The 27233-nt window shown below is 39.0% G+C and overlaps 1 long non-coding RNA gene across 1 annotated transcript; it reads left to right on the top strand.

The window, feature by feature from the left end:
* The first annotated feature begins 510 nt into the window (after positions 1 to 510).
* Positions 511 to 27230, top strand: LOC127008665 (uncharacterized). Its single transcript, XR_007761234.1, has 3 exons — positions 511 to 743; positions 22283 to 22480; positions 25183 to 27230. It is a non-coding gene; the product is annotated as an uncharacterized LOC127008665 (long non-coding RNA).
* Positions 27231 to 27233: the final 3 nt, after the last annotated feature.

Below are 27233 nucleotides of genomic sequence, written 5' to 3'. Positions count from 1 at the left end.
GGTGATTGATGGTGTTGGTGGTGATGGTGAGGGGAGATGATTGGTGAAGGTGATTGATGGTGTTGGTGATGATGGTGAGGGGAGGTGATTGTTGATGGTGACTGATGGTGTTGGTGGTGATGGTGGTGGTGGTGATTGTGAATTGTGGTGGTTGGTGAAGATTGGAGGTGATTGGTGATGTGATTGATGGTGTTGGTGTTGGTGGTGAGGGGAGGTGATTGGTGTTGGTGAATTGTGGTGGTTGATGAAGATTGGAGGTGACTGGTGATGGTGATTGATAGTGTTGTTGGTAGAGGAGAGGGGAGGAGAATGATGGTGGTGATAGTTATGGTGATGGTGAGTGGAGGTGATTGGTGTTGGTGGTGATGGTTGTGGTGGTGGTGATGATGAATGCAATGGTGGTGATGATAGTGGTGGTGATGTAAGAGATGGTGTTGGTGGTGATGAAACTGGTGGTGGTGGTGATGATGGTGGTGGTGGTGGTTCCAGAGAGAGAGAGAGAGAGAGAGAACCAGGTGGAACGAAGGTAGGAAGGAAGCAGAGCGAATTTCAGGGAAAGCATTCAGTCTGCATCTGGCCGTCGTGTAGGGAGGAAGGTCGCCGCCGCACCTCTCCCATCGCATCCACTGTAAGGGACACGTGTTAAGGCGGAACTTTCTTTAGTGTGGAACCTTTATTGACCTTTTTTGTGTGTGTCAAGGGCGTGAGACTCCTGCTGGCGACGCTGACGAAGGCTGGAGAATGTAAGTGTAATGTTATACTTAATTTTTTTTTATAATTTTCTTACTTTTTTTTTTACTTTTTTTACTTTTCTTATTTTTATATTTCATCTCATTCAGGTACATAACGTGACATCCGACTCTGCAAGTGTCTATACATAAAGAATTTTGATGTGTTGCATGTAAACAATAGCCTAACATCGCATTCAACAGTTATTATTTACTATTTCATGTTATTTCGATTAATAATAATGATTTAAATGCAGTAAATTATTAAGATATCCTTTACATGCGCTTGCAGAGACAGGTGTCTTTTAATATACCTGAAAAGTGCTATCAACCAATGAATTTGAAAAACCATAGATCGTTCGAGCATGATGTGACTAAGTTACTTGATACAAGTTTGTCTTTCCCTGTGCTTGTGTGTTAGATTATCGATGCAAATGACTGAGTTGTTTTTTGTACACATAAATATTCAAATATATTATTGAAAAATAAGCTTGAATGTCTATCACAACAGTTGATTTTCACGTATTCACGAACTAGAAATGCGCAGGTGCCACATCCATCAAAATTCCCGCTTTGTTGGTGGCCAGACGGAATGAAACGGACTATAGGCTACTACTACTACTACAACTATTACTACTATTCCTACTATTACAACTACTACTGCTACTACTACTACGACTACTACTATTACTACTACCACTACTATTACTACTACTACTACTACTACTACAACAACTACTACGACTACTATTTCTACTTAACTACTTCTATGATAACTACTACTACTGCTACTACTACTACTTTAAATAATGAATTGCTTGCTTTCAGTGCTGTTTAATTAGTTTGAGTGTAATGGGAAAAGAGTAACTGGGTCGTATTTTAATAGTTCTTTATTTTTTATTTTTTTATCTTCTCGTATTCTGCAAACTTTCCCGTACTCGAAATAATGAAAATAAAATACCAACAGCAATATGATTCCGTTTTCTTCATATAGTTTTTCTTTTTATATTCTCAAGCGAATTCAGAACGATTATTATTATTATTATTATTGTTATTATTATTATTATTATTATTATTATTATTATTATTATTATTATTATTATTACTTCTTCTTCTTCTTCTTCTTTTTGTTTTCTTGTTATTAGAGTGTTAGTAGGCTTCTTCTTCTTCTTCTTCTTCTCTTCTTCTTCTTCTTCTTCTTCTTCTTCTTCTTCTTCTTCTTCTTCTTCATCTTTTCTTCTTCTTCTTCTTCTTGTTACCAGGGGTTGAGTAGGTTACGCAGGAGCGATTCAAAATTATTATTATTATTATTATTATTATTATTATTATTATTATTATTATTATTATTATTATTGATGTTTTTTTTTGTTTCCTTGGTGTTATTGGTCAGTAGGCTACGCAAGAGGAGTTGAAGACGGTTATTATTATTATTATTATTATTATTATTATTATTATTATTATTATTGCTGTTGTTAATGATGATGATTTTTTTTTGTATTAGATTTTAAAAGGATACGGGGTTATTAACTATGTGACAACATATGAAATTTAAATATATATATATATATATATATATATATATATATATATATATATATATATATATATATATATATATATATATATATATATATATATATATATATATATAAGTTGCCATCGCGGTGATATTAAGAACATACAAACAAAAAGGCGTAGCCTACTGTCATTTGTTTCATTTTAATTTTCACATAGCGGAAATTACAACATTTTATTACTTTTTGCATTTTGAAGTAAGGTGTTTGCTGGAATTCCTCTTTTTTGTTTCATTCTTCCTAACTTTTCTTCTTCTTCTTCTTCTTCTACTTTTTTTTTCATGTTTCTTCAGTTTTTTTTGTTACCGTATCTTTCTTAATCCTTTTCTATTTTTTTTCTTCTTATTCTTCTCCTTGCTTTTGTTTTTTGTTCTTGTTCTTAGTATTACTGGTCTTACTAACATTACTGCAACTCTAGGCTCGTTTCTGTTACTTGCTAGGTTTTCTTCCTCCATAATCACTTGCTTCCTCTTGACTTTACTTCAAGAGACGGTCATTTTTCCGGCCAAGTGTCAGGTGTTGTCAGGTCAGGCTCCCTCTCAGTGTGCTCGGCCAGGCTCGCCCACCCCCATCTTTTGGCCGAAAATTTGAGTTCGTCGGCTTCACCTCAATGAATGGGATCAGCGGGCCGTGCCGACTCCACCAATTCTACCTCCATGGATCCCAGTGATATATTTGTACACGACTTCTACGCCGCGAACGGAAAACATCACTCATGGAAACCCGGTTATTCCTCTCTGTGGCCTAGCGAAAAAGTCGTGATAGGAGCCCGATATGTTTATAAATATATCACAAAAGATACTCGTTTATGGAAAAGAACCAATCTTCCTCATATTTCCACTCGTTGAGCTATTAAAAAGAAAACATGTTTCCTCCTAATTTTCCTTGTCAAGTTACGGTTGTGAGTGAGGAGTGTGAGATAGTGGAGGCGACAAGAGGAGGGTAGTAGTATTAGTGGTAGTAGTAGTAGTAGTAGTAGTAGTAGTAGTATTAGTAGTGGTAGAAGTAGGTAGTAGCAGTAGAAAAATAGTGGTATAACCGTTGTAGTAGTAGTAGTAGTAGTAGTAATGTCATCAGCACCCGTTGTTTCGCTGTCGTTATTTAGTTTTTATCGTTAATGACGGTGATTATGATAATGTTAATGAAGTATTTGTCATTTCATTAAAGAGAGTTGGGAATAAAGAGTAAAGGGGAAGAGAAGGAGTTCGTTTCGTCTACACAACTTCCGTATCCTAATTCCTAATGCTTCGTTCAGTTACTGCACACCCGGGGATAACGAACCAACCAACGAGTATGAAACATTTTGAAACTTTTATTAGAATTTTACATCGACTCGCCCCGCTCGCCGCCGCTGCTACACACGGTAATTGAAAGCTAATTTTGTAAAACACCTTCCTTCATTAACACACTAATGGCAGGTGAAGGTGTAGGTGTTATTTTTTTATATTTTATTTTGTTCTACCGTAAGCAGGATAAGATTAGGTCTTTGTGTGTGTTTTTGTTAGTGTGTGTGTGTGTGTGTGTGTGTGTGTGTGTGTGTGTGTGTGTGTGTGTACAAGAAAAAAAAACCATACCGAAGCATACATACATATCATACATACATACGCACATATAATACATCCATACAAATACAAACATACAGACATGCAATCAAGAGAGAGAGAGAGAGAGAGAGAGAGAGAGAGAGAGAGAGAGAGAGAGAGAGAGAGAACAAACCTTTTATACTATATGTCAAGGATAAAAAAAAAAAAAGAACGTAGGGGGAGAGAAAAGTAAACAAACCCACCCATTTTAATTCCCTTCCATCAACAAACACACACACACACACACACACACACACACACACACACACACACACACACACACACACACACACACACACACACACACAATTTCTTCCTGCTTATTATTTCGTTAATTTGCAACGCACTGTATTTTTATTTACCTCGAAACTACAGTGTACTTGCAGGGAGTGAATAATACATGAACAGTACAAGGTCACGAGAGAGAGAGAGAGAGAGAGAGAGAGAGAGAGAGAGAGAGAGAGAGAGAGAGAGAGAGAGAGAGATGCATTAAAGAACAGGTGCACGTAGGTGCATGGGAAGGTAGACGGACAAACATAAAAGAGAGAAGGATACAGATTGACAGACAGACAGACAGATAGATAGACAGACAGACAGACATGCGGAAAGACATGAAACAAACAGAGAAACACAGGAACAGACAAGGGCAAACAGACACTGACAGACAAACCAGCAAAGAAAACGAACCAACACACACACACACACACACACAGAGAGAGAGAGAGAGAGAGACGGCAATGCGGCAGACGAAGTTGTGGACGAGGACAACCAACAACAACAACAACAACAACAACAACAACATTTAACACTATCATCACCACCATTACCACCTCCATCTCCTGTTGTTTGTTTGCTCGTTAAAATGCACGGCTTTGCTCTCTCTCTCTCTCTCTCTCTCTCTCTCTCTCTCTCTCTCTCTCTCTCTCTCTCTCTCGTGGCATTATGGGACAAACGATTCCTTTTAGGCGCACGAGCTCCGGGATTTGTGGTGCGTCACGTTCATGTTTGGCAAAAAAACAACAAAAAAACAACAACAACAACAGCACCGAGGCAAAAAGTGGAGGTTCGCTGTAAGGCCCCAAAATAGAAGACAGTCCACCGTTGCCAAATTATCGTACTCAGAACATTGTATTTACCGGTTTCTGACCCATAATTATTGCTAAGAAACACTAATAAATAACCGTTGTAACGCTAAGTATATATGAAGCCAGTTTTTTTGGGGTGGAAGAGACAGCTTTTTGGGGTCGAAAAGAGGCAAAGATAAGGCTGAGTACGACAATCCAAATTATCGTACTCAGAACATCGTATTTACCGGTTTCTGACCCATAATTATTGCTAAGAAACACTAATAAATAACCGTTGTAACGCTAAGTATATATGAAGCCAGTTTTTTGGGGTGGAAGAGACAGCTTTTTGGGTCGGAAAGAGGCAGACATAAGAGGCTGAGTACGACAATCCAAATTATCGTACTCAAAATATCGTATTTACCGGTTTGTGACCCATAATTATTGCCAAGAAACACCACTAATTAACCGTTTTAGCGATAAGTATATATGAAGCCAGGTTTTGGGGGTGGAGGAGCCAGTGGGTCGGAAAGAGGCAAGCAAACATAAGAGGCTGAGTACGACAATCGGGCAACGTTGGAATACATCTACTTGCTCTTTCACTTAACCCGGTAGCAGCGACGGGCCAAATATGTGGCTTTACAGTATACCAGCGACGGGCCAAATATGTGGCTTTACAGTATACCAGCAACGGGCCAAATATGTGGCTTTACAGTATACCAGCGACGGGCCAAATATGTGGCTTTACAGTATACCAGCGACGGGCCAAATATGTGGCTTTACAGTATACCAGCGATGGGCCAAATATGTGGCTTTACAGTATACCAGCGATGGGCCAAATATGTGGCTTTACAGTATACCAGCGACGGGCCAAATATGTGGCTTTACAGTATACCAGCGATGGGCCAAATATGTGGCTTTACAGTATACCAGCGATGGGCCAAATATGTGGCTTTACAGTATACCAGCGATGGGCCAAATATGTGGCTTTACAGTATACCAGCGACGGGCCAAATATGTGGCTTTACAGTATACCAGCGACGGGCCAAATATGTGGCTTTACAGTATACCAGCGACGGGCCAAATATGTGGCTTTACAGTATACCAGCGATGGGCCAAATATGTGGCTTTACAGTATACCAGCGACGGGCCAAATATTTGGCTTTACAGTATACCAGCGATGGGCCAAATATGTGGCTTTACAGTATACCAGCGACGGGCCAAATATGTGGCTTTACAGTATACCAGCGACGGGCCAAATATGTGGCTTTACAGTATACCAGCGATGGGCCAAATATGTGGCTTTACAGTATACCAGCGATGGGCCAAATATGTGGCTTTACAGTATACCAGCGACGGGCCAAATATGTGGCTTTACAGTATACCAGCGATGGGCCAAATATGTGGCTTTACAGTATACCAGCGACGGGCCAAATATGTGGCTTTACAGTACCAGCGACGGGCCCAAAATGTGGCTGTACAGTAAACAAGCGACGGGCCAAATATGTGGCTTTACAGAATACCACCGACAGGCCAAATATGTGGCTTTACAGTATACCAGCGACGGGCCAAATATGTGGCTTTACAGTATACCAGCGACGGGCCAAATATGTGGCTTTACAGTATACCAGCGACGGGCCAAATATGTGGCTTTACAGTATACCAGCGACGGGCCAAATATGTGGCTTTACAGTATACCAGCGACGGGCCAAATATGTGGCTTTACAGTATACCAGCGACGGGCCAAATATGTGGCTTTACAGTATACCAGCGACGGGCCAAATATGTGGCTTTACAGTATACCAGCGACGGGCCAAATTCTTGCCTTGACATAAACCCCCAAAAATAGAGGATACATAAACTGATCACAAATACATTAATACATATGATATAATGGTTGGTGTGAGTGATGATTTTTTCTCATTAATTCGCATAGAGGGGTCTTTAAGAAACACGATCACCGCAGCTACTGAATGGGTTAAATAATGAAAAAAAAAATGTATGATGAGCGTCGGCGTGTTTAAGAAGCGGTACATGTTTTTTTGCTCTGGTCATAGCCTACATTTGCGTTTCCAGGTAAATAAAACAAGGGGAAAAACTTAAAAAAAAAATATGAATGAACGTTTAAGTCTTCAGCCTTCACGATTATGTGCGTGTGTTTAGGTGTTGTTGAAGAAGACGTCATATTCATTCACGCTTCCTAATGTAAAAAAGTAGTTGTATGTCCCAATGGGAAAGTAAAGTAGATAAGAGAGACTTGCATGGGTAATGAAAAAAAGAAAAACAAAAACAAAACAAGGCAAAACAAAACAAAAAAATACTTACCTGCGTGTTTCCTTAAAAAAAAAATATTTGTCTACAGTTGAGTGTTGACAAAAATAATATATGTAATTCCGTTTCCTTAGAAGAATATAGCCTATTGTAGTTGAGTGTTTTCTTATCTATCTATCTCTCTATCTGTCTGGCTGTCCATCTCTCTCTCTCTCTCTCTCTCTCTCTCTCTCTCTCTCTCTCTCTCTCTCTCTCTCATGCATGTGGGTTAATGAGGTGAGAAGAAATATCATCGTGTCCCCTTAACCACAGGCCCCTTCCGCACTTATCTCCGGCATAGCTGTTCTGGCAAATGATTTAATTAACACATTGGGTTCTTACCTCAGGCGAGTGAAATATATCAAAATCCACTCCCTACTTTCCCCTTGTGTCTTTCATTATCTATTCAAGTGACAGCTGAACGTGGGGAAGCCTGGTCGTATTTTTCTCTACCTTACACACGCTAGTCGTGCATGATAAACGCCACAGAAAATAATGCATCAGGGTCAAGTGAGGGGAACAAGAGCGAAAACAAAAGCGTACACAGAATAATGGCGGGCGTTACACCCCTCCCTACTAAAAAGAGAATATTTGAGTTCGAAGTAAAATTTGTCGTTTAAGCTTCGTGGGGTGGAGGGGGGGGGGGGGGGAGTTAAAAGGTTCGTGAAAATTTACGTGATTAATTGTGTGCGTTGCCATAGCAAAAACAACAACGACAGCCGACAAAAGGGATGTTACATCTCGTCCCCTTAAAGAGAATATATGAGTTTGAAGTAAAATTTGTCTCGTAAACCTCTGTGGAAAAATAAAGAGTGCAGGAAAATTTACGTGATAAAATAATGATGCACTTAACCATAGCCAAAATAAAAAGAAGAAAAGAAACCACTAAAAAAAAAAACATCTGTGAGGGTTCATAATCATCAAATGGTGTAGCCTATATACTGTTTCCTTGTTAAAAAAAAGTGCATGAAAATTTACAAGAAAAAAATAATATTATGCTTAGCCACACACACAAAAAGCCAAAAAAAAAATAAAAAAAAAATATATGAGTGCTCGTAAAGAAAATTGTACATCTCGTTGCCTTGAAAAAATAAAGAATTAGTGTTACGGTTTACCTGTATAAGGGCTTCCCTGGTGTATGCAAAGGCTCCGTCATGCGTGCACAAGTGTTTATGTCCTTTATTCTTTTATAATTTTACTAGTGTGTTTTTTGAGTGTGGGTTTTTGTCTTGAGTCCCTGGTCGCCTCTTTATTTCTTTAGCTTTTGATGATCTTTACTTAACTGTTACAAATTACTTAAGTACGGCTTATTTATTTATCTGTCCATCTGTATCTCTCTATCAGTCACTCACTCAGTCAATCAGTCAGTCAATCTGGTTATCCATTTGTCTGTCTACCTCTGTCTATCTATCCATCTACCTTTGTATATATTTTTGCCCTTGAGCTGTCTCCGGTACGACAAGAGAAAATAAATCATAGGGAAAGCAAGGAAAGAGTCAGATTTATTCCCCTTTTTCTGTATTATAGCAGAAAGATACGGTTACACAAGATACCAGAATATGTGCTTCTGGAAAACCGCCTTTACTAAAACATTCACTCATATTTTAGGTCTTACCAGCTTAATATTTTCTTCAGTATGATAATCAAGCATTTTTTAGGCGCTTTCACCTTCAAAACGCCTTCACTTTTTTTTATTGAGCAAAGGAAGCAGCTCAAGGGTATAGACAAAATGTACAACAGTAACAAAAATAGTCTGCTAACCACTGTGTCTGTAAAAGAGAAAAGAATCGAGTGGCCAGAAGCGACACGCCTCAAACGTTTCATCTAGGCCCTGAAACAGAATTAGAGCAAGGAAAGGCGGCAACACGTAAGCAGTTTTTGCGTCAAGATTAAAAGTTTTGCAAGACGGAAACTCGAATCCAGAACAACTTGGGGAAACGGAACTAAAAATAGAATCCCGCCACTTACCGAAGCGATGAGAAATGCACCGAGTTGTGGAAGTGAGAGAGAGGAAAAGAAAAGAAAAAGAAAGTGAGTGAAAGAAAGTGAGAGAAGAAAGTGAGAGAAAGAAAAGTGTGGAAGTGAAAGAAAGAAATCCCAGGAAGAAGTTTTTTAAGATCAAGGCACAAAGGAGTCGAGTTTTGAAAAGGTTTGAAAATAACAGAATAGTGGCACCTGTGAATATAACGAAATAGCAATAGTTGTAAGAAAATATTAGCAAAAGTAGTTGAAAAAGAATGAAATGGTAATAGTAGTAATTAGTAGACGTAAATAGTAAATGTTATAAAGCGAATCAAATAGTAATAGCAGATGAAAAAATAGAAATGGTGATAGTTATAAGTTGAATGCGGTTATAATTGTAGCTAAAACAAGAGGAAATAATAGTTAAGTATGTGTGAAATAGTGATGGCAGTTGTTAATATTATGAAATAGTAACTAGTCGTTTTTATTTCTTTTTTATTACAGCACAGGAAGCAACTCAAAGTAAAAAAAAAAAAAAAAAAAAGTGCAGGAGAAAAAAAGCCCATTAGTAGATTTTGATATTTGTTAGACAGAATACGATAGATGGAATAGACATAATAAGACAGAACAGAATAAGACAATACATTAAGCTACAACAAAATACACATAATAAGATAGGTGTTGCAAATCAAATAAAAGTAATATGGCCAAACCCGAGCGGAAAAATACAGGAAAATAAATGCCTTCCGCTAAATCGCGTCCGCTTAATCGATTTCCATTTAAGCGGCCGAGAGTTTACTGTTGTTGGTAAACAAATAAGAAAGTGTATCGCCGTAATAGGAAATTCATGGCGTAAAGTATTAGTGACGATAAACATGAAAAAAACAAAACATTAAGGCTCATATAGATGCCAAACACGGAGAAAAAAAATACGTACCGGAAAATAATAAACAAGTCTCATAGATAATAGAAAAAAATAGATAAAGATAGATTGAAATTGAGAAAGAAAACCTGCTCAGAAAAATAAGAAAAACAATCACGAAAACATCTGTTAACACACATGCAAAAACAAAACAAAAACAACAACAGTGAAAGGAAGAGAGAGAAAAACATTGAAAGTAATCGTATAACCCCCCCAAAAAAAGCCAAGAAATTTAATAATATGAATGTACTGACAAAAAATGAAAAGAAATACAAAATACAGATATTAGCAGCAAGGAAAAAAAAAAGCTAATCGCATAGGCAAAAAAAAAAAAAAAGACAAAAAAATGAAATGAAAACGAATCCCAGTAAAAAAAAAAGATATGATAAAAAAGAGAAAGAAAAATAGAAAAACCCAAGAATCAAAACAAAAAAGGAGGAAAAATAAACAAAACCATGAATAAAAAAAAAAGAAAAAAGACGAATAAAAAAGAAAGAAAATAAACAAAACCAGGAACAAAAAAAGAAAAATAAACAAAACCAGGAATAAAAAAAGAAAAATAAACAAAACCAGGAACAAAAAAAGAAAAATAAACAAAACCAGCAATAAAAAAAACAGGAATAAAAAAGAAAAAAGCAGGAATACAAAAAAATAAAGAAAAAAAAACAGGAATCAAAACAAAAACAACAAAAAAAACTAATGAAAAACCGAAAAAAAACAAATAATTAAAGAAAAAATATAAATAAAGCCAGGAATAAAAAAAGAAAAATAAGAAAAAACAGAAATAAAAAAGAAAAAATAAACAAAACCAGGAATAAAAAAACATGAATCAAAAAGAAAAACAAATAAAAAAAAATTGAATGCCAGAGAAAAAAGAAACAAACGGACACAAAACACAAATTGAAACTCAGATTGAAAGATAATGAATTTGTTGTGTTGTGGTTTCTGATCCTAGTTGTGTGGAGGAAGGAACCGTGTGACCTTTAGAGAGAGAGAGAGAGAGAGAGAGGGTTGGCCATGGGTAGTTGGTTGATATCACGTTACAGGCATCGGTTAATTGATCAAAAGGTTACAGAGTGCTCTCTCTCTCTCTCTCTCTCTCTCTCTCTCTCTCTCTCTCTCTCTCTCTCGCTGACTTATTCTCAAGCTATATGTCTGTCACTATTAATTCCCCCCATCTCTCTCTCTCTCTCTCTCTCTCTCTCTCTCTCTCTCTCTCTCTCTCTCTCTCTCTCTCTCTCTCTCTCTCTCTCGATCCAATAAAAATGCATATGAGTAATGTTTTTCATGATACAAAAATACCATCTGATCCGATTTTCTCTCTCTCTCTCTCTCTCTCTCTCTCTCTCTCTCTCTCTCTCTCTCTCTCTCTCTCTCTCTCTCTCTCTCTCTCTCTCTCTCTCTCTCTCTCTGGACTTTTTTTCTTATTTTCTTCTCCTCCTTCCTATTGTTCTTCATTGTTTTCTCTCTGTGGTGTTTATTTTTATTCGTCCTCCTTTTCAGTGTATGTTCTCTCCCCTGTTCTTGTGTTCTTTATATTCTCTTTGTTCATAATTCTATTTTTCCCTCCTGTTTTTTGCACGTTCTCTCCCTCTTCTTTCATATCTTTCTTCTATTTCTTCCTTCTTGTTCTCCTTTTTCATCTTTTTCAGCTTATTTTTTCTTCCTTGTGTTCTCTTTATTCTCTGTTTATTTTTCTCCTTCTTTCTCCTGTTTGTGTTCTTCCTTTCCCTCCTCTTTTTCTTTTCCTTCGTGTCTTCTTTCTTTTCCTCTTTTTTTAGTTTTTGTTTTCCTTCATGATTTTTTTGTCCTCGTTATTTTCTTTGTTCCTCTTTTCTTCTTCCTGTTTGTGTCCTTCCTCCTTCTCTTTCTCTTCTTCTTTCTTTTGTTTTCCTTCTCGTTCTCGTTCTTTTTCCAGTTAGTATTCTTGTCCTTTTTCTCTGTTTTGTTTCCCTTTTCCTCCTCCTCTTCCTCTTCCTCTCCCTCCTCCTCCTCCTCCTTCTACCTATAACACACCGCGTCATTCTAGCCTAACACACCTTGCTTCCCCCATCTCTCTCTCTCTCTCTCTCTCTCTCTCTCTCTCTCTCTCTCTCTCTCTCTCTCTCTCTCTCTTAATGGCCTCGTAATCAAGTGGTTCCAGTCATTATCACCGTCGCTTTGCTCCTTGTGTGTGTGTGTGTGTGTGTGTGTGTGTGTGTCCGCCCTGGGTACTAATGGTTACTTAAGGCTCATCTTGATAATGGTGATGGGTCTCTCAAGTACTGGAATTACGATCGCTTTTACTACTACTACTACTACTACTACTACTACTACTACTACTACTACTACCAGCTATCTGTTCTGTTATGTCTGTATCTCACTATTATGTGTATGTATGTATATTTTTTTTTTACCAGCAAAGGAGACAGCACAACGGCACACAAAAAAAGAAAAAAAAAAAGCCCGGTACTCGCTGCTCCTAAAGTATGTAGGTCTATGTATGTATGTATATGTGTATGTATATATGTATGTCTATTGATCTACCTTCCTATCCGCCTTTCAGTTACCTCTCCTCGTGTACATTTAATTAAATACTGACACGAGAAATCCAATTCCCTTTTCCCTTCCCGACTCGGAAATCCACGCAAGGAAAAAAACTTAAAATAAAAAAAATGGAGGAAAAACGTAATAGATAAAAAAATCCCGAAGCGAAAAAGTAAAGAAATAATGAAAAACGAAGCAAAAAGGAAGTGAAAGTGAAAAAAACGAAGCAAAAGAGGAAAGGATATTGAAGAAAAAAACCAGGAATTAAAAGTAAAAGATAATGAAAATAATGGGGCAAAAAATAAAAGATAATGAAAAAACGAAGCAAAAAAGTAAAATATATTGAAAAAAAAACAATTAAAAGGAAAAGATAATGAAAAAACGAATTAAAAGTAAAAGATAATGAAAATAACGAGGCAAAAAAGGTATAATATAATGAAAAAACGAAGCAAAACATAAGATAATGAAACAACCGAAGACCCAAAGAAAAAAAAAAGAAATAAACGAAAACAAAGGAAAACAGTTGCTCTAAATAGAAAAGAAAAACTCTCCCTCGAAATTTTGTGGAATTGGACCCACGGGAGAGAGAGAGAGAGAGAGAGAGAGAGAGAGCAATACTTAAGTGGATCCAACCATTACCTCCATTAAATCTACCTTACCGTACCTGGCTCTTACCTGTTTCGCTCCCACAGGTGAAGGAAAGGTGATAAAGAATGGGAGCGTAGGTATTGCATTTTAAACCTTTACATCTACTCATCTACCCTTTACTTACTCTTTATTTACATCATCTCCATTAAATCTACCTTACCTTACCTGGCTCTCACCTGTCTCGCTCCCACAGGCGAAGGAAAGGTAATAAAGAATAGGGGCCTAGGTATTGCACTTTAAACTTTACCTGTACTTTTTACTTAATCTTTGTTTTTCTAACGTTTACTATTTGAAGTTTGTTTTATGCACGTTTGTTTAAGATGGACGTGTTTGTTTTGTATATGTTTTTCTTCCCTTGTCTTGTATATCGTTAATTGATGTTAGTTTTAATGTGTTGCGTCTGTCGGTTTTGTTTATATTATTTATCTTGTTTTGTTGTCATCCTAGATCATCAGTAACATTCATTATTACGCCTTTTCCGGTTTCTATTCCTAATCTTATTCTTTTTTCATATTACCAATGTTTCAAACTCTCTCTCTCTCTCTCTCTCTCTCTCTCTCTCTCTCTCTCTCTCTCTCTCTCTCTCTCTCTCTCTCTCTCTCTCTCTCTCTCTCTCTCTCTCTCTCTCTCTCTCTCTCCCTCTCTCATTTTCTTTGTTCTTATATTTTTTTTATTTCCCTTTCTGTATATCTATCTGCCTCTCTCCAATTGCCTCCCTGCTTGTCTGCCCTGCCTCCACCCCCCATCTCTCTCTCTCTCTCTCTCTCTCTCTCTCTCTCTCTCTCTCTCTCTCTCTCTCTCTCTCTCTCTCTCTCAAGCATACAGAAGGCTAAAAAAGAGACTACAAGAGGTCAGACTGCTTACACATTACAGCTCCTGAAGATTTGTTATTCACCTAATTCTCTTGCCGTCCATAAATACATCTTACCCCTAATTAAATGTGTCGGTTGTGTCTGCCTCAACTACACACCCGCTCCGTTTGTTCCACTCACCCACCGCCCTCTCTCTCCGTTGGCCAGTTCTTGCCTGTTTCCTTCCTGAACCTGAATTGATCCAAGTTATGCGTACCAGCTGCGGCGTTTTCATATATTAACTATAGTAAGAGCTTTGTATTTAAGTCACCTTTATTAAACCCCTTAGCTTATATATATATATTGTGTGTGTGTGTGTGTGTGTGTGTGTGTGTGTGTGTGTGATAATAATAATAATCAACATCATCATAATTTTATCTCACATTTCTGCTTCACACTTAATCAAAGAGAGTGAGAGAGTGAGTGCTTGCCCCTGTCCTCGTGTGTGCAATGGACCAACATGAATATTCGAAAAATGAGCAAAAAGAGAGGAATAAAAGCCTCGTACGTAATAAATTAATGCCGCTCCTGTCCTCCCCCTCGGAAAAAACTAATTAACAAAGTGCAAAGGGTACAATATTAACCCGGTTAGTGTTTTATATCGCTTTTAATATTGCATCATCAACGTTAGCCGTGCGCAGTATGTAGTATGGGTGCGATAATATATTTTTTACGGTCGTTTTTGTACCTGGAACCAAACTTTTCATCATACTTAACCCCTCTTTCGGCCACCTCTTTGGATTCTTTTTCGGAGCAGCGAGTAGTGGGCTTTTTTTTTTATTATTATTGTTTCCTTTTTTTGTGCCCTTGAGCTGTCTCCTTTGTTGTAAAAAAAAAAAAAACCCTTCAAACTGTATCATATCCACTACCTAATAAATCATACATAGACTTTTCATCATACTTAAAACTATATCGTACCCAAAACCTTATACATCGTACATAGAATTCTCATCATACTCCAAACTATATCATACCCATTCCCTTATTCACCATACACATACTCTCCATCGTGCATCATACTACATCATACCTATCATATCATACCATACATGCATCACACCTTTGCTCGTTCACCTGGAATCATAATGAGGTGAGGTGACAGGTGATGAAAAGCAAGGTAAATGAGTTTGAATCCATAAATATGTAAAATAGAGTGATGATAAAAATGTTTTCATCAATCTATATATATCTATCTATCATATCGTCATCCTAATAAAATAATCGCCTAAGTCATTTGTCAGCGATTTCCAGGTTTTTGTCTACATCAATTTTTTAACACCTGACGCCCATTTTTGTATAGTTGCCTTCGTCATTCAGGGTTTGAGTGTTCTAGAATTGGCCTTTTCATAATCCGCCTAAATATTAAGCCAAATGAGATAATGACAGTTCTTTTCCTATTTCCTGTAAAGTAGAAAATATTGACTTAGGCGGTTTGCTTACGAAGGTGACGATATATATTAAAGCTCACCTCATTATGATTCCAGGTAAACGAACAAAGGTATGATGTATGGTATGGTATGTAGGTATGATGCGTGATGAAAAGTATATCTCTCCTCCCGAAATTGACCCCTGTTTCGCCCACCTCTTTTAATTGTTTTGAGGAGCAGCGAGTAGCGGGCTTTTTTTTTATTATTGTTTCCTTTTTTGTGTGCCCTTGAGCTGTCTCCTTTGTTGTACTAAAAAAAAAAAAAATGTACGGTATGATGTATAAGGTATTGGGCTTCTTCCTTTACGGCTGCCAGTGCACTAAGAGCAGAAATTGGTGCCTCTTCTGTAATTTTCAGTGATATCAAAACTAAACTGCAATTTCCCAAACGTTCACTAAACCCAGACGATAACAAATTAGTGAAAGACATCTTAGAGAGCCAACACAAAGAGAAAAGCTCAAACAACAGATGGAAAAAACAATTAAAATACTGCAAGCGATTGGTTGAAGTGAGCATAAAAGACCGGAGAGAATCAAGTTTAAATAATAAAAAAAATAAAGTTATTAACCAGCGGGATGAAAGATGCTTGCGAGAAAAAATAAATGGAAACAAAGTCCACGATGTCTATATAACCTCCAAAAACAGTATTGCAGAAGAGAAATGAATTGAGCACACCGAAACTTCATGTATAGGAGGAGTAGGAGGCTGAAGATAAGGAGAAGGAAGAAGAGGAGGAGGAACTGAGAGGGGACCGAAATGGGGCTAGAGAGGGAAACGAAACAAACTAATAAAAAGCGACACAGCAAATAGCGCCACAGTAACACACACCCCGCAGCTGTCTCCTCTCTTTCGCTGTCTTGTCTCCCCCTTGTCATCCGTGTAACCTCTTCCGCCCATCTTCCTCTTGGTGATGCGCTCCGTAAGATATCTGTGTCATGTGTATATACTTGCTTCTCCTCCTCCTCCTCCTCCTCCTCCTCCTGCTGCCTCTGTTGTCTGTGTCCTATTTTGTGATGGAGAAGTTTGGATGGTGCTTCCTTTTTTTTTTGTGTTTGTTTTTTTGTGTTGCAGTATTTCCATTTCTACTGCGGATTGAAAAAAAAACATTATCTTGCAGTCTACTCGTGTTTGTTTGCCCATGTCCTCTTTTGGGATGGAGAATTTTTGATGGTGCTTCCTCTCTATCTCTCTCTCTTTTTTTTTGTGGGGTGAAAAAAAAAAGCCTGGCTGCTACTCGTGTTTCTTTGTTTGTTTTTTCCAAGTATTATTGCAAAAAAATCTTAATATGTCTTTCTCTTTATTTTGATGTTTGTTTGTGATCGTTTTTTTTCCTGTTCCATTTTCTTTTTTTTTTTTGTCTATGGGTTGAAAAAAATAGTCTTGGTGCCTTCCACATTTTTTTCTATTCTTTTCTTTTTTCTTCTATTGTATTATTTCTGTTATCTTTTATTTAGTTGGGAAGAGCTTAGAATGTGTCGCTTCCTTTGGTGTGTGTGTGTGTGTGTGTGTGTGTGTGTGTGTGTGTGTGTGTGTGTGTGTGTGTGTGTGTGTATTTTGTGTCCTTGTTTATTATTTTTATTATTTTGGCGAAGATTTGAAAAAAAAATCTGCCAGCCTGCTCATCTTTTTCTTTCTTTTTCTTTTTTTGAAGTGTAATAGGAAAAAGTTTAGACGATGTTGCTTTTTCCTCCTTTGCGCGCGCATGTGTGTGTGTGTGTGTGTGTGTGTGTGTGTGTGTGTGTGTGTGTGTGTGCGCGCGAGCCTTCCTTCTTCCTATAGCAGCTTTTTTTTGGTGTGGATTTAAAAAAAGTTCTGCTGTTTCCCACTCGCCTTTTATTTCTCTTCTCTTTTTTTTTTGAAGTGTATTTTGTAATGTTAACCTTTCTCTTTTTGTCATTTTTTTCTGCGTTTTCTCCCATCTCTTCCTTTATTTTTTGTCTACTTGTCTTTATTTTTTATCTTTTCCCTTTTTATCAGATTTTTAAAAAGTTTTCTTCTCTTTTTCTTGTTCTATTTTCTTTCCCTGCTCGTGTTTTCCTATTTCTCTTTCTATTTATTTTCGGATTAATTTTAAGTGTCCACAATTTCCTTCTCTCAGTTGTTGCTTTTTATCTCGCGCTATCTTCTATTTTTTCCTTTTAAACATTTCTTTGTCCACTTGTCTTTCTTCAGCTCAGTGACTATTTCTTCTTTTTACCATTTCATCTTCTCATTAATGTTCCTTTTCTGATCTGCTTTTTGCCATCATCCCATTTTTTGCTGTTCATCTTTTTCTGTTTGTGTCTAATTCTGTCTTACTTTCAACTATCCTTACTCTTTATAATGACAATGTGCTCCTCTATGTCTCCCAAACTAGCACATAATTAGACACATCCTCTATGATTTCTGTCCAATTACTTCTTACGCTTACTCACTCTTTATAATGAGACTGTACTCTTCTCTACCTCTTAAAATAGTGCGTCATTATAAAACAGCTTCTCTATGGTTTGCGTGTAATTTTTCCTCACTGTCACCTTTTCCATCTCTTTTTAATGCCCATGTACTTTTCCAGACCTCTTAGAATACTACATCATTAAAATATCACAGCTTCTTTCTCATTAATATTCTATGGCGTCTGATACTCTTTTTCTCTCATTCCATCCTCTTGCATTCATACTTAATTCTTTTTTCTCGTTTGTTTTTATCCTTGTTATTCACACACACACACACACACACACACACACACACACACACACACACACACACACACACACACACACACACACACACACACACACACACACACACGTTCTAAATTTATTCAAACCACTCTTTAATCCTTCCTATTTACTCCTACTTACTATTTCTCTGTTATTTTCTTTGACACACACACACACACACACACGTTCTATATTTATCCAGGTCTCCTCGTTACTTCTATTACTTTTTCCCCGTTATTTCCTTACTTGTCACTCCCTCACCCCACACACACTCACACAAGTTCTATATTTATCCAACACCTTATTCTTCCCTCTCCTATCTGTCGTATCGTTTTCCTCGCCTCTCATCTCTCCTTCTCTCTCGTTCTCAGCTCTTCAATTCCTCTTCCTCCCTTCCTGAACCCATTTCACACACACCTGCCTCCTACATTCACGTCTCCAGGCTTCTCCCGCCCATTCACTCCGTCCTTCCTTCCTCGTCCACACCAGCTCTTCAGAAAACCATGCATGCCACACCGCCGCCCTGGGAACACACACCTGACCTCCTTTTTGAGCCCCTGAGCGCCTGAAAGCGAGAGGGAGTGAGAGTGAGTGAGTGGGAGGGAGTGCGCGTGAGGGAGGGAGAGTGGGGGGGGGAAGGGGAGGATGAGAACGTCTGTGTGTGTGTGTGTGTGTGTGTGTGTGTGTGTGTGTGTGTGTGTGTGTGAAAGGAAGGATGAGTAGTGTGTGTGTATGTGTGTGTGTGTTTCGGGATTGCAGGTGTGTGTGTGTGTGTGTGTGTGTGTGTGTGTGAGAGAGAGAGAGAGAGAGAGAGAGAGAGAATAATTTCCTCAACGTTTTACATCTACGCATAAAAAAAAATAATAACATGTTTCTTATTTCTTAGTGATTTTTTTTAGTCTTGGGAATTTTGTCATAATTATTATTTCTTTGGATGTTACGATGCGTGTTTCTTTTTTTTTGTTATAACGTGGAGGATAATTATCTTGAAGCACTTGGTTATGTATATATTTTCCTTTTAATGATGTGAGGTTGTATTTCAATTTACTGATTTGTGTTTATTTTAGTCTGTCTGTGTATTATTTTTTTGCCTTTCTAACCCTCTTTGTATTTGTCAATCTGTGTATCTATGTATGTCTATCTTTATCTATCAATCAATCATTCAATCTATCTATCTATCTACTCTCTATCTCTATCTTTTTATCTATTTATCTATATCAGTGTCTCTGTCTACTTATTCTTTATTTGCCTTTCTGTTTCTAACCTTCTTTGTATTTGTCAATCTGTGTATCTATATATCTGTATTTTTATCTATCAGTTAATCAATCAATCTATCTATCTACCTCTACTCTCTATCTCTATCTTATTTATCTATTTTTCTATATCAGCGTCTATCTTTCTATCTATCTATCTATTTTCGCTCACTTACCTACCTATCTGTTTATCTGTTTATCTATCCATCTTTATCTACCTATCATCATCTTTTTAATCTTTATGTATGTTTTTCTTTATTTTCCCCTTCCTATCTTTCCCTCCTGCCTTCTCTCCCCTTTTCTTTCTGGATCCTTCTTTTTGCCGCACTGCTTAATCCGATAAATACAGGCGTGGTGTTGCGCAAAATCATATATCATCAAAATCCTAAAGAGACACTAATCTACGACTACTGTTTCAACTCTTCTTCTTCTTTACTTCTTCCTCTTATTCTCTTTTTTCTTTTCTCCTTTTTTACTTCATCTTTTTTCTTGTTTTATATTTCTTCATTTTTCTTTTTTAATCTTTTATTTTTATTTTTCACGTTTTGTCCTATTGCGCCGGTAGGCTTTCTTGGTTGAACCTGTCTTCGGCCCCAGCCCGTTATGGCGCAGGCAAGTGTTTATAGTGGCGCCGTCTTGCTTGGCTCATGCTACCACCCGGAGGCTATCTTTTAACCTCTCCTTAGAAAGACAATCTAGAGTCCGGGTTGATAGCTGGTCTTCAGGACAGCATGTGGGTAGTTTTAGGCCACTCGGCGGTGATTGAAACATCCCAGCTGTGGCGGGCGGGACTCGAACCCGTGTCCTCCTGAACGCGGCGTCGGGACCACTAACCACTCAGCCACCGCCTCTCCCTACTACTACTACTACTACTACTACTACTACTCTCATCACTACCCATACAGCATTAATCAAAGAAAAAAAAACCTTAATCCCCCACAGCAGGCGTTTAGTATAGCAGCCTCTTCCCTGTGCTCTCTCCGGTATTAATGAGTTCAAGGGGCCCCCTCAGAACCTGCCTCACCTTATAATCGCTCCCGCCTCCACCTGCAGCAATCAAGACTCGCTTAATGCACCCCTTCCCCCCTCTCTCCCTCCCCCCCCTTCTCACCTGGCCTACCTGTGTGCCTGCCGCCTTCACCTCAATGACAGGCTCTAAGCTCACCCACTTTGCTGCCTCTGTTCTGAATGCCATGAGGGTGAGGGAGGGAGGGAGGGAAGGAAGGAAAGAAGGAAGGAATGAAGGGAAGAAGCAAAGAAGGGAAGAAGAGGAAAAGAGGAAAGGATGGAGGGTGGGAGGGAAAGGGTGAGAAAGGGTGAGAGAGAGAGAGAGAGAGAGAGAGAGAGAGAGCACTTCCGGCTAACGTTCAGCTTTAGCTTTAAGACCAGAATCTGTGCGTTTAGATAAAGTCCACTCTGAGAGAGAGAGAGAGAGAGAGAGAGAGAGAGAGAGAGAGAGAGAGAGAGAGAGAGAGACTATATTTATTTCCTTTTTGGGTGTGAGAAAACTGAGTCAAATTGTTAAATCTTTCATGACATATTTGGGTCAGATTTGTTTCTCCTCCTCCTCCTCCTCCTCCTCCTCCTCCAACTTTTCCTCCTCCTCCTTATTTTTGTGACCTCCATCTCTTCTTTCTCCACTTCTTTTCCTTTTTCTCTTACTTCTCTTTCCTGTTTTCTCCCTTCTTTTGTCTCCTTTCCTTCCCCACTTTCCTCTTCCCCCTATCCTCCTGCATTTCTTCGTCTTTCTCCTAAAATTCATTCCCCTTAATTCCCCTCTTTTTCCTCTCACTTTCTCCTTATCCTCCTCTTTCTTCTTTCCGCCCTTATCCTCTCTCTCCCCCTCCTCGCTTTGCTATATATAGACTCTCATTGACAAGGTGCCACACGAGCGTCTCCTTATAACATTGCAGTCACCAAAGAGACATCCAGACTGCGTGGGTAAGAGATTGGCTCAGCGGGAGGAAGCTACGACTTGCACTCAGGGGATAGACTTCAGAGTGGCTTCCTTTCGCTTACTAGCTTATAAGACACTTTCGCTTCTCACTTCAACTATTTCTAAAGGTCAAATAGGGGATCAGTCGACTTCTAATGAGTGTTTTTTTAGGTTGATGATACAGAAGAAATGTCAGACTACCACCAGGGTCAGGAAACTACCCCTGGAAATGCCCCAAACTCCCACGAATGCTTTGTCAAATACGTGAACTTGGCCGATGGAATGTTTTAAAATACGACCCATAGTGTTGTTATATATATTTTTTTCCGTAAACGTTTCAAGTCGAAGAGATCACGAGCGAGTATTATTTTAAGCTCCTGCGATGCGTTCAAACTAGGGCTCATGCACGGCAATGGAAAGTTAAAAAAAAATATATATATATGGCTAAGCTGCTTTCCTGTCACAAAACTTATAAGAGGGATGAATTTCTCTCTTTTTTTTATTTTATTTAAACATAGATGCATCTCTCTCTCTCTCTCTCTCTCTCTCTCTCTCTCTCTCTCTCTCTCTCTCTCTCTCTCTCTCTCTCTCTCTCATTCAATCATTCATTCATTCACTGTCATTCTTTCTTTCTTTCATTTTCTCTTTCTATCTTTGTTTATTTATTTATTTCTTTTCCTTTCTTTTTATCTTATCTCACCCTCCCCCCACACACGAGAGAGAGAGAGACTAATGGATTATAGACACGGTAAGAGACTTGACTTTTCACTTGCTAAATTTTTCCTTCCTGTCATTTCAGAGCGCGAGGTGTGAAGTTGTTGCGAGGACGGAGGAAGTTAGCGAGGACGAGGACGAGGACGAGGACGAGAAGGGTAGTGGTGATGATGATGATGATGATGATGATGGTGGTGGTAGTAATCGCGTTGGTTAATTCCTTTTTATAACCCATAGAAAAAGAAGGAAAACAAAAAGACATGCTGATTGTGATGACGGCTTGGTAAGGAGGAGGAATAGGCGCAGACGAGAGGGACAGTGATGGTGGTGCAAGTGTTGATATATAATTACGTGTTATTTATGGGCAAAAAAGAGAACAGACTGGTGCTTTTGATGATCAAAAAGCAGTAAGTAGCGGGCTTTTTTTTTATATTGTTTTCTTTGTCTTTTTTTACGCCCTTGCACTGTCTCCTCTGCTGTAAAAAAAAAGTTGCCAGATGAAACAAGAGAGGCAAAGAAAAACATAATATATACTGCTTTATGTTGTGTGTTGGAGAGAAGGCGAGAAAAGAGATACAGAAAGGAGTGTAGTATTGCGTTGTGTTAGATCTTGTGTTGCGTGAAGGAGGGAAAACCAGGAGGAGGAAGACAGAGAAAAATTGAATGTTGATTTGTGTTGTGTGAGGGAGAGGAAGACAGAAAAATGATTTGTGATTTGTGTCGTTGTGTTGTGTGTGTTGTGGGGGGAAGCGAGAAAGAGATACAGAAAGAGTGTAGTATTGGTGTGAAGGAGGGAACACCAGGAGGAGGAAGACAGAGAAAAATTGAATGTTGATTTGTGTTCCAGCGTTGTGTTGTGTGTTGGAGAGAAGGCGAGAAATGAGATACAGAAAGGAGTGTAGTATTGCATTGTGTTAGCTCTTGTGTTGCGTGAAGGAGGGAACACCAGGAGGAGGAAGACAGAGAAAAATTGAATGTTGGTTTGTGTTCCAGCGTTGTGTTGTGTGTAAGAAAGAAGCCAGGGAAGAGAGAGGCAAAGAAGAAAGTGTTGCGAGAGGGAGAGATAATTTTTTTTTTATCTGTGTTGCGTGTAAAAGAGAAAGCGAGAGTAAAGAGTGAAAGACAAAGAAGTGTATTGCGTTTTTAACTACCCTATCTTTGTGTTGCGTATAGGGGAGAAAGTGGGAAAAGAAAGACATAGAGAGAAAACATTGCCCTGTGTTACATGTAGAAGATAAACGAAGTGAAGAGAGACAGAGAAGTGTGTTGCGAATAAGGGACAAAAACAACAACAACAGAAAAGAGAGAGACAGAGAGAAGAAAAGAGAGAAAAAAGAGAGAAAGACAGAGAAGTGTATTGTGTGTTCCCTTTAAAATTGTGTTGCTTGTAGAGGAGACAAAAACGAGACAACATAGACAGAGAATGAAAATAATGCTTTGAGTTGCGAGAAAAAAAGAGAGGAACAGAGGAGAGTGTTGCGTCATCCACCAGCGTTATGTTGCATTTTAGTGTGTTGTTGTGTTGCTCAGCTTACTAATCTTGCCCCGTCAACACCTGTGCCCCCCGGTCGTTCTTCTTACCTGCCTGCTGTTACCTAATTTCTGTTTCGCCCACCTGCTGTTGTCTCTGCATCTAATTAACCTGATTCTCACCTGTTTCTGTGTTTAATTAGCTTTGTCTCTCCTTTTTGTTACCTTATTAGTCTATTTTCAGCGTTTGTGTCTGTCTGTCTGTGTTTGTCTGTCTGTTTTCTGTTTTTTTTCTTTCCTTTCCTTCCTTTCTTTGTTTTTTTCTTTGTCTTTCTTTTCCTTTTCCTTTTCTTTCTTTCTTTCTTTCTTTCTTTCTTTCTTTCTTTCTTTTTTTCTTTCTCTCTCTCTCTCTCTCTCTCTCTCTCTCTCTCTCTCTCTCTCTCTCTCTCTCTCTCTCTCTCTCTCTCTCTCTCTCTCTCTCTCTCTCTCTCTCTCTCTCTCTCTCTCTCTCTCTCTCTCTCTCTCTTTTAATACTATATACTCACCTTCTCCACCTTTCAATTTCTACTCATTAATCATCTGTCGCCATCACCTGTCCGTGTTTCAATCGTCTGCTTGTTACCTGTTTGTCTGTATCTCATTAACCTGCCAATCACCTGTCGATCACGCCGTTGCCATGTGGAGCTGATATGAATTGCCGTCATTCCATCATCGTGTGGACTGAATCTCCTCTTGGCACGGGAACAGGGAGAGAGCGAGGGGATACTGCGTTGGTATGTGGTTGTGACGAATATCTGTCATTTCATCATCTTGTGGAATGATTTTTTCCCCCTGATGTAAAGAAGGAGTAAGAGGAAACACTTCGTTGGTATGTGAAGATATATAAACATCCCACTCCGTCCTTTTGGAATGAGTGAGTTTCATCTATTTGGCATGATGAAAGGAGAGGCTGCAGTGATATGGATTTCCGTCATACCATCTTCTTGTGGAATGAGTTTTTCTTTCTGGCGTATAAAAAGAGATAGGAAGAGGCAATACTTCGTTGGTATGAGGGAGTGATATGGAGCTCCCTCATTCCATCCTCCTGTGGAATGAATCTTCTCTTGGTATGAAAACGGGGAGAAAAAGTGGAAATACAGGCGGGGCGGAAATAATGCAGAAATAATGGAAATGGGTCTTGTGAAAATAATGTATTGTGTCGTTATTTTTTTTCTTATAACTATTACAACTATTACACGGAAGGAAAGTGGAAATACAGACTTGAGGGGAGGAAACAATGTGGAAATAATGGAAATAGTTCTTGTGTAAATGATCTAACGTGTCCCTTCTCTTGCTGTGGAATGACAAGTTACCTATTATCTTTCTTTCTTACAACTATTACACGGAATGAAAGTAGAAATACAGACATTAGGGGACCGTGGAAGTAATGGAAATGGTTCTTGTGTAAATATATAGCTATCGTGTTCCTTCTCTTGCTGTGGAATGACAAGTTATATTTCTGTTTTGAATTTCCAGAAATAAACAACAAAAGGAAACCAAAAAAAGCGTAGAGGAAAGACTTACTAGCGTGTGTTTGTATGAGCTGAAAAATCAATCCAGTCTTTTACGTGTTTGTGTGGAGTCGTTCTCACTCACTTCTCTTGCCCGTGGAGTGACTCTTCCTCTTACCTGAGAAAGTAAGAGGAACGTTAAGAGGGAAGTTGAAAGGAGAATTCGGGGAAAGACACTCCAGCTTGCCGTACCGCGCTTGTCACGAAGAGAAAAAAAAAAGAAAAGAAAGCAAGAAAAAAGTGTATTAGTCAAACCTCTATGCTGCGCTATTTAGTTTCTCCTTTTGCGTGATAAAAGAAGAAAATTGCGTTAGAAAAAATAGAAAGGAAAATACACCGGGAGGAATAGAAAGAGGAAAAACTTGCGTAGGAAAAAAAAGATTAATGTTGGAATAAGGAAAAGAATAAAGTAAGTAAAAAAAAGGAAGTATCAATGAAGGTGGAACAAGATTAAGACGCGAACGAATAAGAGAAGCAAAGAAGAAGAAGAAGAAGTGGAAGAAGTGGACACCAAAATGGCCTTAAGAAACTAAGTATTCACTCCACTCATGCCTTTGAAGTGGAATGAAAAAAACACATCATCCCACTCCACCTCCTCCTCCTCCACTTGCTCCTCCTCCTCCTCCTCTGTATAGCCATTAGCCTGAGTGTCCGTGTGGCGAGAGGGAGGCGTGAGGGGGGCGGGGAGAGATAAAGAGACACTGAGAGAGACGGGGAGAGATAAGAGAGACGCGAGGAGACTGGAATATTTACCGAGGAGATAAGGAGAGGGAGGAGAAGGAGAGGAGAGAGAAAGAGAGAGAGAGAGAGAAAAGTGAAGGAAAGGAAGACGTGAATTTCGGTGTAAGGAAGAAGTGAAGGAGACGAAGGAAGGAAATACAGTGGATGCGAAAAAAAGAAGGAAGTGGAAGGAGGAAACAGGGAATAGATGAGGTGGTGGGTTGGTATCCTTCTTCCTCCTGAACGCTGATTACCTCCACCTTTTTTCCTCCTCCACCTCCTCCTCCTCCTCCTCCTCTTCCCCCTCCCCCTCCCCATCCTCCTCCCACCCTTCCCAAATTTGTTTACTTCCATAGTTTTTCCTCCTCCTTCTCCTCTTCCTCTTCCTCCTTTCCAATATCGAATTCTTAACATATATTTATTTTCCTCTTCTTTCTCTTTATTTCCTGATCACCTCGTCCTCTTTTTCCTCTCCAGTTCTCTCCAGTCTCATTCCTGCCTTGTTTTTCTCCTCCCTTGCTCCGATTCTGCTTTCTCTCCTTTCCTCCTCTCCCTCCCTCTCTCCCCCTAAGCTCTGTGGTGTTTTCCTCCAACTTCTCTTTGCTCTCCTCTCCTCTCTTGAATTTTTACTCATATTTTCCCTTCCTTCTTCAGCTCCCCAAATCCTCTTGACGTTCCCTCTCCCTCTCTCTCCATCCCTCCTCTTCTGCTTCCTTTCCTTCCTTTCCTTCTTGTAATTCGATAATCTTGTCTGGCCCTCTGATCTTTCTCTTCCTATCTTCCCATCTCCGTCTTTCTCCCGTTCGATATATTTTACTCCTATTTTCTCCTCCGTCGGCTTCCTAAATCCTCACGACCTTTACCCTTCCCCTGTCAGTCCTCTCCGTCACTCCCTCCTTCACCCGCATCCTTTTCTCACTCACCCACCTCAGCCTCACTTTCATCCACCTATCTATCCACTTAGTCAGATTTTATACTATATCTTCACTTACCCACCTACCCCTGCTCACCCATCTCTTCATCCATCCCTTTATCCACCTATCTCACTCTCCATTTTTACCTATTTATCCACTTATCCACTACTGACCTCATAACCCCTAAACTTATTTTTCCACTCATTTACCCATCTCTTTGTTTACCCACCCACCTGATCTTCCACCTGTCGCCCCACCTAACCACTGACTCTTTACTCTTCCACCCACCACCCACGCCCACCCACTTGAACATTCCACCACCTTCCACCACGCACCTCCACCTACTTATGGTACATTCCACTGCCCCATCCACTTCTCCACC

Source organism: Eriocheir sinensis, chromosome 38 (genome assembly GCF_024679095.1).
Source record: "Eriocheir sinensis breed Jianghai 21 chromosome 38, ASM2467909v1, whole genome shotgun sequence".
Lineage (NCBI taxonomy): Eukaryota > Metazoa > Arthropoda > Malacostraca > Decapoda > Varunidae > Eriocheir > Eriocheir sinensis.
Note: the sequence above shows the minus strand (reverse complement) of the source record. Positions and strands in the feature narration are given on the sequence as shown.